An 11,151-nucleotide genomic window follows, 5' to 3' on the forward strand; every position below is an offset into this window, starting at 1 on the left:
TGGGGTATTTTTCTTTTATTCAGTTTTAAATTTTTTTTTAATTTTTTTAATATTAAATGCAAGGAATGATATGCAAGGAATTGTCCTTGCATATCAGTTAACCATAGTTAACCTCAGGTGTTGAATTCCTTGCATTTGAGATGAATAATTCCTTGTATTTATGAACTCAAATGCAAGGAATTTTCAAGTTGTTGTAATTGCTCTTTTGCAAGGGCCGCTTTGCAAGGACTCAAATGCAAGGAATATTCCTTGCATTTAGGTTAATGCAAGGAATTTCCAGTTTTTTACAAGGAAAAAATTCCTTGCAAAAGGTCATTTTTCTTGTAGTGACCCCCACACTTAAAACCAACATTGTCCTCAATGTTGCAAAGTGAGCTCGAAAGCTTAAATCCGTGTCGGATTTAGGTATGAGAGTGAAGTACCGGCGAAGGCACACAAATTAACTAGGAAAGTGAAAATCCTAATGCGGAGAAAAGTTACGGAAACCCCCTTTGTTGACCCTCCATTGCTCACGACCTTCGGAGAGGACTAATATGAGACACCATCATCAAGGCACAAGGCCTTGACTTCCTTAACGTATGCTCTAAGCTATCTCTAGGTGCTCATGAAAAGATCAACTCCATTTAGAACATAAATGTCCTTGAGCAATGCGTCACACAATAACCACTAACCACTTCAAAGAATAAGGAAAAGAGTCCTCCATTAAACTCATGGTCTTGAACACATCCAACACATCTCACAACAACCCTATAATGGCCTTCAAAGATGAAATCAAGGTGCAAAGAAGTCCAATCAACCCTAGTGAATAGAACAAGTGAGTGCAGAAAACTTCCAGCAATGACGTTTATGTCTTCAAATGCCCATATCTCAAACTCAGAAAAAGATAAGTAAGTAAGACTACTTGAAACAGAAAGTAGACTCAGCGAGCTTTCTATCCAACAACAATGAGCCACCTATCTCCAACTGAGAAGAAATCTATAGCTGGTCAAAGTTGACAATCTGTCATAAAGACTTCTGCTGACCCTCAATCACCAAAACTGCAATAAGTCAGGCTCCAGAGGCGCAAAGAGGGTGAGGCCAACTGAAAATGAAATTAGAATCATCGATATACTTCTACTAAAATTCCACTAGAAAATTAATTCTGAGTCAAAAGTCATTGGCCTCCAAACTCACTGTTGTGTTCTGCAGTTTCTGATGTGCCTTGTTTCTGACCTCTGTCACTTGGAACACTATATCTGAAGCTAGGAAGGTTCAAATTAAAAACTGTTTTTCCAGCATATAGAGAACTTGTGAAGATACATCTTTGAAAAATCGTAGCTCTAAATTGCTTGATATGTAGAGGGTACAGCTTCCCAAAGTCACCCTACAGTAACTGTCTCTGTTCTAACCTTCTTTAATTGACCAGTAAATATCTTGACTTCCAGTGACTCAAAAAGGTTGAAATTTTGGTAGTACATAGTAGACACACAGGGATATATCTTCAAAAAATTTCAGCTGAAATTCACATGTGGATTGGAAGCTATAGTCAACCAAATTCAACTGAACTTTCTGGACAGAAACTGCTCACTGCCAAATTCATTCTTTCTCCCCATTTCAAACTCCTAACACCTCCCATCCTCCCAAAAAGATGGCTAAATAGCCTTATTGAATGAAAAATGAACAAGTAAATTTCAAAACCACCTAGGTTTGCCTCCCTAAAAGCGCTTGTTTTTAAAGACCCCAAGCCGGTTTTCTTCACTTTTCTTCCTCAAGGTGGCTCAAAGGAAGTTGCCTTACCACCCACAACAATTGTGCTAGCCTCATTATCATTTCCAAAATATCTAACAATTGAATAAGCGAGCTTGTAGCTTGGAGGTGGAGGCCAATCATACCTCTTAGATCTTTCCTTCTTCTTGAGAACTCCACAAACCTCCCTTAACTTCTTGATGAACTCCTCTTGTGCTTCACTTAATGGTAGACTTCTCTCTTCTTGTGTTGCTCATAGGTCTCAAGAGTAGGGGTTGTTTGCTTTTCAAGCTCGATAGTTGGCTCCAAAGTAGGAGTAGGAATGACATGATCATGCTTCAATGGTGGCTCATGGTCATAGCCCCAAATAGGTGAAAATGATCTTGTGCACGGATTGTAGGCTTGGAAAGATTCAAGGGTCCAAAGATCCTCTCACTCTTGGTTTCATTACCCTTCACTAAATTAATAGATAGCAGCTCTTCACTATTTCTGGAGGATATATGGGTTCAAGACTCTTGAGTAACACCTTTTCTTCCAATACCTTCATTTTGATGGTGCCCTTTTGAACATTAATTTTTATTCCCGCGGTTGCCATAAAGGGTCTGCCAAGAATGATAGGTATGTCTTTGTCACTATGAGGTCCATCATCCATATCTAATACCACCAAATCCGTCGGCAAGTAGAACTTATCAACCTTGATTAACACATCTTCAATAACACCCATGGCTCTCTTAATGCTCCGATCCGCAAGTTGCAAGAATATAGGAGTATCTTTAATAGGTCCAAGGTCAAGTTTCTGGAAAGTCTCAAAAGAAATAATATTAACACTTGAACCAAGGTCCATCAAAGCTCTATCAAAGACTTTCTCTCCAATAGTGCAAGAGATATTAAAGCTCCCCGGATCCTTGAGTTTTGGAGGGATCCTTCTTTGCAAGATAGCACTAACCTGCTCATAAATCTCGAACCGCTCATCATTCTTTATCTTCCTCTTATGGGTGCACAAGTCCTTTAGAAATTTTGCATAAACCGACATTTGTTGAAGAAGCTCAATCAAAGGTATATTGACAGTGACCTTCTTCAAAATATCATGCACTTCGGACATCAAGCCAACTTTCTTCTTCTTCACATTTTCCTTTCTTGGCACATTAGGGTAAGGAAGTTGAGGTTCCGGTGTTCTCAAATCAAGAGGTCGATCAAATGTGAGACTCCCAGTGGTGCCCCTAAGGGTAGTCACGGTCCCACTAGGGTTCTTAGCCCTCAAGGCCTCGCCTAGTGATGAGTAGACTGGACCACTCCTATCCCTAGAGCTACCATGCACATGTAGATCTTCCTCCTTATTCCTCCCCCTTTTTCGGTAGAAGTAGATGGCTCTAACTCATGAGTGGGTCTAATGTCATCAAGAACCTTCCTAGAGGTGTCATCGGCCTTAGATGGGTCCCTAGCCTTCATGGCCTCACCATCTAATTTATAGTCCGAGACATCCTCATCCCTAGAAGTGTTCTTCTCAACATGACCCTTTCTTTGCCACTATCAATCAAACTATATTCACTAGCATCATCCTTGAAGGACAAGAAACCATAACCTTTACCAAGAATAGCTCATCCGGATGGTACATTTTCTTCCCCTCCGGCTACCTTATCCACCCCCTTATTTCTTCCTTTCACATTCAAAGTCACATCACCCACTCCATATTTACCGGAAGGTACATTTTCTTCCCTTCCGGTCCCATCCTCCTTATAATATAAAGAATCATGATGCAAATGCAAATTATCATCAACAACATGGCCAAGAGGTACATTTTCTTCCCTCTTGGCCCCATATGAATGCAAATCAACATCGTCATCAAATAGAGGATTTGTATGGAAACTAGAAGATGTGGGCATGTAAACTTGATTATCATATACCTTCCCCGAAAGTAGAGTGGTAATGGCATTGCATTCACGGATTTAGCCTCTTGGATTTGGCTCTGGTTGTGAAGGTAAGGCTCCTTTTGGTCTTTCACTCATGTTGGTGGCCATTTGGCCCACTTGTACCTCTAGTCTAGCCATGCCTTGTTGTAGAGTTTGTTACCCTTGAACTAGTGAAAAGATGCTTTGCTTGGTCTCCGCATTAGTAGAAGTTTGAACCTTGAGAAACTCTCCCATCAAATCTTCAAAATTAGGCTTCTTTTGTTCACTTGGAGCTTGAATAGGAATGCCTTGAAGAATAGGAGGGGAATTGTAGTTCTCGCCTTGGTGGGGGCCTTGAAATGAGTTGGATTGCCTTGAAACTTGCTACCACTATAGCCAACACCTTGTGTAAACCCGGGAGGGGTGTTTTGACCATGAAATCCATGACTTGAGGTTGATTGACCTTGATAATTAGGCCCATATGCTTGCTGTCCATGTTGACCATGTTGTGAAAAATGAGTGCTTCCTTGGTGTGCATTGCCATAATTAGCAACATTTGATGAGTCTTGACCTTGGCCACCTCTAAAGCTTTGCTTTCCACCTTGAAACGCACTAGATGCACCTCCTTGGTCTCTCCAAGAGAAATTGGGATGATTCCTCCAATCAGGGTTATAAGTGTTAGAGTAAGGATCATTTCTTTGGTTCCTTGGCATAAAATTACCCACTTTGTTCACTTGTTCTTCAATAAAGTCCGGAAACTTGGATGATAAGTGACATTCTTGAGTGGAATGTGCTAGACTCTCACAAAGCAAACATGGTGTAGAAGTTGCCATCTTGACTTATGCTTGAGGAGAATTCCGGTTCACTTGGTTTAGAAATTGGTCAATCTTGCTTTCTAGCCTTTTGAACTCATGCATAGAAGGCCCGGATGATGTTCCTTGAACCTCATAGATTCCACCACGGCTTGATGTGTTCTCCTTGCTAGGTGCTTGTTGTCTCCTTGCATCATGATCATCCCAATAAAGGGAATTAAGTGAAAGCTCTTCATATGTGTCCCAAGCGGCATTGGGAAGCTTGCTTGCAATAGTTCCACCACTAAAAGTGTCAACTCTTTGTCTTTGGTCTGCCATCAATCATCTATAGAACTTGTCCACAAGAAACCACTTCTCTAGCCCATGGTGAGGACATGACATCTCAAGATCCTTAAAGCGCTCCCAACACTCATGAAAACTCTCTTGAGGGTGTTGTCTAAATGCAATTAGCTCATCTCTAACATTGGAAGTTCTTGAAATAGGATAGTACTTTCCTAAGAAAGTTTCTTGCATCTCAACCCATGTACGTATTGATCTAGGCGGTAACTTGCTCAACCACTTTCTTGCAATGGTTCTTGAGTGTGAAAGGGAATAATCTAAGCTTCAAACCATTAGAAGTGAGACCATTAGGTTGAACGGTAGTACACACTTGCTCAAACTCCGCAATGTGCTCATAAGGGTTTTCCAAAGCCATGCCATTAAATGTGGGTAGAACGCTCAAGGTAGTTGGTTTGATCTCAAAGTGATGCTTACATGGAGGGAGTACAATGCAAGAAGGGTGATCAACAATTGTGAGACTAGTGTACTCCCTCATGGTCTTACCTTGGGGAGGATTTTGTGCGTCTCCCATGTTGACTTCTCCTTGTGAATGTCTTAAAGATACTCTCTCTTGATCAAGAACTCGAGGTGGAGCACTCTTGGTCATTAATGGCCTTCGGATCCTCCTTCTTGGTCTCCCTCTAGTATCCTTACTCAATACCCTTCTGTTAACGTTAGTGATCCTTGGGATCTCTAGTTAGCTTTAGAGAGAGAGAGAGTGTGACACGAGATGTATAGTGGTTCGTCTCCCGCCTTGGCGGGAAACTACGTCCACTTGAATGTTACACTGGTGTGTTGAGCCTTGCGGCCCAAAGGGGATTACAAAAGATGTAATGGGATTGTTTGAGTTGTGGGAGGAGGCATTCCTTTTATAAGTGAAGGAAGCCATCTCCTTTACATGGTTTTCGATGTGGGACAAGCAAAGATAACTATTCTAGTGTAGAAAACCTAGTTGTGAGGGCATGTTGGCAAGGCCAGGAAGGTGGCTTCCCGGCGACGGATTTGCCACTTCCGGATACCGTGGCGTGGCGTAGCTTGCACATAGGGCTACAAGATGCAAGTAGCAGTTGGATCCCATGAGGGTGTTGTTTATGCTTGGTGAGGTAGCAAACTAGCCTTGCTAGTAGAGGTATCTACACCTTCCGCTTCTGAGAGTGATCGGTTGATATGAAGAAGATGCTTCGTTCATACACCTTGAAATAAAAATGAGACCACGTGATAAGTACTAAAAAATTCACAAAATAGGCAATGAGACTCAAATTTCACTTTTTACAATGAATGAGAGGGGTTAAGAAGAGAAAGTAAGACAACAATTAAACAAGAAAATAAAATAACAAAAGAAAAGAAATGATGAAAACCAACAACTCAAGAAACTAATGTCTAAGTGGGAAACCCAATAAAAAGCTAGCAAACAAGTCAAGGCAAGTGACGATCGCTATCGATGCTCATGTCTTACATGTACTACAAAGTAATACAAAGCCAATCACTTCGATAGAAATAATCACAATGTCTCAAAAAACAAACACACAAGTATGAAATATATACAAAATAAGAAAAGTAAAATAAACGAACACACTTTTTTTTTTAAAATCTAAACAAACAAAGAAAAATTAACTAAAACTAAGAAAATAATGTAAGTGAACTAACAACCGAAAACCCAAGGGATTAAAGCTATTACACTTTAATCCCCGGCAATGGCGCCATTTGATTTGGTACTTAAATGCAACTTAAGAGCAATACGGGCACGGTCATCAAAGAAGTGGGAAATATTTGAACCCGAAATTATCGTACCATGGGGATTGAAAAGCTAACTCCAATCCTTGATTATGACGATTACTAAGTCACAAACAATTTAACAAACAAAACCTAGAAAAATAGCACCAAGCTATTTACATGCCCGGCTCGGAACAACCAAGCCTAAAATTGGTCAAGAGAACCACAAATAAATGCAGAATTTCACAACCAAATGGTATGGACAATGAAAGTGATTTGCAAAATTTGATTTTTTTAATTGCGAAAAAAAAAATTGACAATTGAAAATAATATTGCAACTAAAGATAAAGATAATAGAAACTTATCAAGAAATGGAAATTACGTCACTAGGGTATTATAGCCTAGCCAAATTTAATCCATAAATATATTCCGACAATGGTCATTCAATTCATAATGGCATCAAGAACCGTAGCCAAGGCTTTTCAAGGCTCATGGGTCAATAGATTCCTTAAAGAGTATTCCTACTCCGGATCAAGGGTCGTAGAAACTCAATTGGGACAATCTAGAGCCTTTTTAGGGCCTCTAGTTGCACCAAAAGGCGAAGAGTCCTAGAATCAAGATTCCCAAGATAGCCAATACGGCAATCGAAATTGGTATTGTAACTAACTATGTTCTAAACAAGTATCCTAGCCATAAATTAGAGAAGTGATTAGGTCCCCTAATTTGTTCTAGACATGTTCATCTACACATTCAAGAGTTAATCAAGCTCCTAAGCATGCATCTAAGCCAAATATTATAGAATGGAACATATGCCAAACACATAATTGAAAACCATTAAATCAAAACATATTTATTACATTAAATTCATGCTATGGCTCAAACCCTAGCTTCCTAAATAGACTACTCACAACCCATCCACAAATCAACAACAATATACATCAATTAAAGAAGTCAAGGTGAAGATGAGTGAAAAGTAACAAGAACAAGTCACAATTGTTATAGAGCAAATATGACAAGCCTTGATTTATAGCTTCCCACTATACCCAATCTCAAATCTTGATGGCCCTTGAAATCCCTTGAGAAATTGATCAGGATTTGATGGAATTTTAGTGAGGAGGAATATGAATCTTGGTGAGGAGGTTCTTGGTGTGGAAGAAAAAGGATCTTGGTGAGGAGGTTATCTTGATGCATGAGGAAGAAAATGGACTTTGGTGAGGAGAAGAAATAGTGTGGAGATGGAATTTTGGTGTGTGCGGCTGAATTGTGGTTAGTGAGAGAGAGAATACATCTGAGAGTATATATAGATCTCTAGTCTCCACGAGACCACGAATCCAAAGAAAGGGAAGATAGGATGAGGTCTGTCGTTCACCAAGAAATGGGCACGTACTACCGAGCTAGCATGTGTGGGGGAAAAGAAAAGAAAGAAACGCTACAGCCCATTCTCACATAATTAACCCACAATGTATAATTGTATGGCTGCCACTTGTCATCTTCTGATTGGATCAACTTGATTAAATAAGTAATTGTTTAATTGTGCATGCTTCTGCACGTGATGAGATGATACTCTGATGATAAAATTTCTATTAATTAATCATTGTCCAATGATTAATTAATGAGAAGAAAAATTAATTAACAGAAACCCTTCTTTTCTTCTTTTCTTCATTTCTTCATTTCTTCATTATTTGCTCTGATTTTGCGCTATTTTTTTCCGATATCTGTGACTCCGCTTATTTTCTACAAAATAGATAAAAATAGATTAATGGATTAAATACTTGTTACTCCTCAAACTTTTGCCTGAAAAATAGTTTAGTCCCTCGCCTTTCAAATTAAACTGGATAGTCCTTATTCTTTCAAATTCTCACACAACCGGTCCAAAACAGGTCTAAAATGATTATTCTACCCCCAAGATCCTTTTTTTATTTTTTTCTCTCTCTTTTTTCAATTTCTCTCTCTTTTTTTATTTATTTTTTCTGCTTTTCTCTCTCTCCCTCTCCACAGATCGATCTTCTCTCTCTTTTTTCAATTTCTTTCTGCTTTTCTCTCTCTCCCTCTCCACAGATCGATCTTCTCTCTCTTTTTTCAACTTCTTTATGCTTTTCTCCCTCGCCCTCGCCATTAAATGGGTCTTTGTCTTCCTCGCCCTCGTCTTTCGATTCAACTCCCTCAACTGGCTCAGCAGCACCGCTGCCTTCGATGACTACTCTGATGAACCCAACCACCAACTCAGTCAAATCTCCACCGCCTTCTTTGGCTCCAACTAGCTCGGCTTCAGCTTCTAGTACTAGTACTACACAGAAGAACAATAAGCTTCAGCTGAATCCGGAGAAAGAAAGCGATGATCGGAAGCAGTGAGGTGGCAATTTCTCTCTTTTTGTTTGTAATCTGGTAGGATCGTAAAAGCTTACAACACAAAACTTGAAATTGCCATGCAACTGGTTTTCGACAAGAAAGTAGGAAAGCTTTTGATGTGGTTTCATGAAGCTGTGTTTTACTTGCTCCTTTTGAGTTTGGGATTGATAACCTTTTGATCGGATTGACAAACAACGAAGCTCTGTTTGGTCAGTGAGAATTTTTTGAAAAAATATTAAATAAGAGTAGAAATATTGAACCCTATGAGGAATATTTCCTCTCGTCTGGATATTTGATTTCGGTTTTGTGATTGAAATGTAATTCGATTTCCTCTGGTATTCAGACAAGTAACAAACCTTTCAATGTCATTTCAGGAAGTTGTATTTTCCTTGCCCTTATGTTTGACCCAGTGCTTGGAAAATATACATTACTGTTGATATTTTTCGTTTCCCTAAATTCAATATTAATTGTTGCAGGTCATGGGATCATCACGATATTCTCTCTGTTCTGCCTGAATATAATTCAACTAGTCACTGCTCAACGAGTGCGCGGTTGAGATCAATTGCTTCTTATAGTGGTAGGAAGGAGACTGTTGTTTATGCTACCGACGTAAATACTGGAGTTGTGATTCGGTGCAAAGTTTTTATCGACAAATTTTCCAGAATCCAGATATTTCATAATTATGTTAAACTTGACTTAGATGGGCTTGCCACTCTTCAAGTCCGTGCCTTCGATGATGAAGGTATTTTCATGATGCTGGTTATCACAGTATGCTTGGGCCTATTAAATTATGTATTTGCGACAAGAAATTGAAAAAAGAGAGAGAAGATCGATCTGTGGAGAGGGAGAGAGAGAAAAGCAAAAAAAATAAATAAAAAAAAAGAGAGAGAAATTGAAAAAAGAGAGAGAAAAAAATAAAAAAAGGATATTGGGGGTAGAATAGTCATTTTAGACCTGTTTTGGACCGGTTGTGTGAGAATTTGAAAGAATAAGGACTATCCAGTTTAATTTGAAAGGCGAGGGACTAAACTGTTTTTCAGGCAAAAGTTTGAGGAGTAACAAGTATTTAATCCTAGATTAATTATATAATAATTGATTTGGAGATTAGCTTAATTCTAGTGTTTAGAATGTAATTACGAGCATAAAAATGCAAGTAATCAGAGACTTAGTTCCCTAGAAGCTCGCCTGAGATTAGGCTATAAAGCCTACAACCCATGCATGAGATTAAGCTATAAAGCCCAGAAATCTGGAAAGGAAAATCGACAAAGGGAAAAAAGGATTTCATGAGCATAAGCAAAATGAAAAACAAGGAAAATGCCATGTGAATATGCTCCACTCCAAACTCACTGTACCTATTTATAGGGGAAAGCCACCGCCGAAACCGCCCCCAAACAACCAATAGTCAGACCGCTTTAATAACCTGCAATAATGATAGCGTCGAAAAATGAAAAGACAGTAAATACATCAACGCATGGGGGACTATCGCCCAACGAAACGGCTCTTCCCAATAAATTTCTTATATTCCCAAAACAAAAAGAGAAAATTCCATAAATAAGCCAACTAACTAATGTTCCAACAAAATCCAAAGCATATACATGTCAACATGCAGGCCTATCGCCAGCAAAACAAAAGCAAAGCAAAAACTGTGTGCTTACTCCCCAGTCATGTCTCGCTCCCCAACGTTCTCTCCCTCCAGCTCTACCTTGGCATCGGCCACACGAGTGTCGTCTACCCGCTCACCCGTGGGAGCACTCCCAGCCTTGCGGTCCCCGACTCAGCTCACATTGCTCCCCACGGCAGCTGACATCTCTTGGATAACAATCCTTTCCCCGCGACCACCACTTACAGCACTAGTCTGTGATCTCGCCTCCTTTTTCGCTTGCATATCGTGGACCATCTTGTCCTGATCAATCCACCCAACGGCTATACCGTCGCAAATCGAGTGCAAGGCCCTATCCGAGAAGGCTTTGTTCATCTTCTCCTTAAAGTTAGACGACAGGAGATAATGATCCACAGCCATCGTCGCACTGTCTTGCTTGGTTTTCTGAAGCTTGTCAAAAGGAGTCTCGGTCGCAACCCAAAAACGAATGCAATCATCGGCAAAGGTACTAGCCCGAGAGCACTCCTCAATCACCTCCTTCCTTAATCGCTCCAACTCAACATCCTTTTCGCCAGCCTGGCGCTCATTAACCCTCAGGCGATCAACCTCTCTTTGCAATGCACCGAGTTGCCCCTCCAATTCAACAACCCGATCAGGATAAGGAGCTAAACTCTCTAAGGCTACCCCACGAAGCTCCAACTCGGCATCGCGGTCTTGAATCTCCCTCTCCAATTCTCGCAACTGC

The 11,151-nt window shown here is 40.1% G+C and overlaps 1 non-coding gene across 1 annotated transcript; it reads left to right on the plus strand.

Annotated features, from left to right (window-relative positions):
- Window positions 1-4,784: 4,784 nt before the first annotated feature.
- On the plus strand, window positions 4,785-4,891 carry LOC112191146. The gene has a single exon (XR_002932863.1). It is a non-coding gene; the product is annotated as a small nucleolar RNA R71 (small nucleolar RNA).
- Window positions 4,892-11,151: the final 6,260 nt, after the last annotated feature.

Source organism: Rosa chinensis, chromosome 2 (genome assembly GCF_002994745.2).
Source record: "Rosa chinensis cultivar Old Blush chromosome 2, RchiOBHm-V2, whole genome shotgun sequence".
NCBI classification, from domain to species: Eukaryota; Viridiplantae; Streptophyta; class Magnoliopsida; order Rosales; family Rosaceae; genus Rosa; species Rosa chinensis.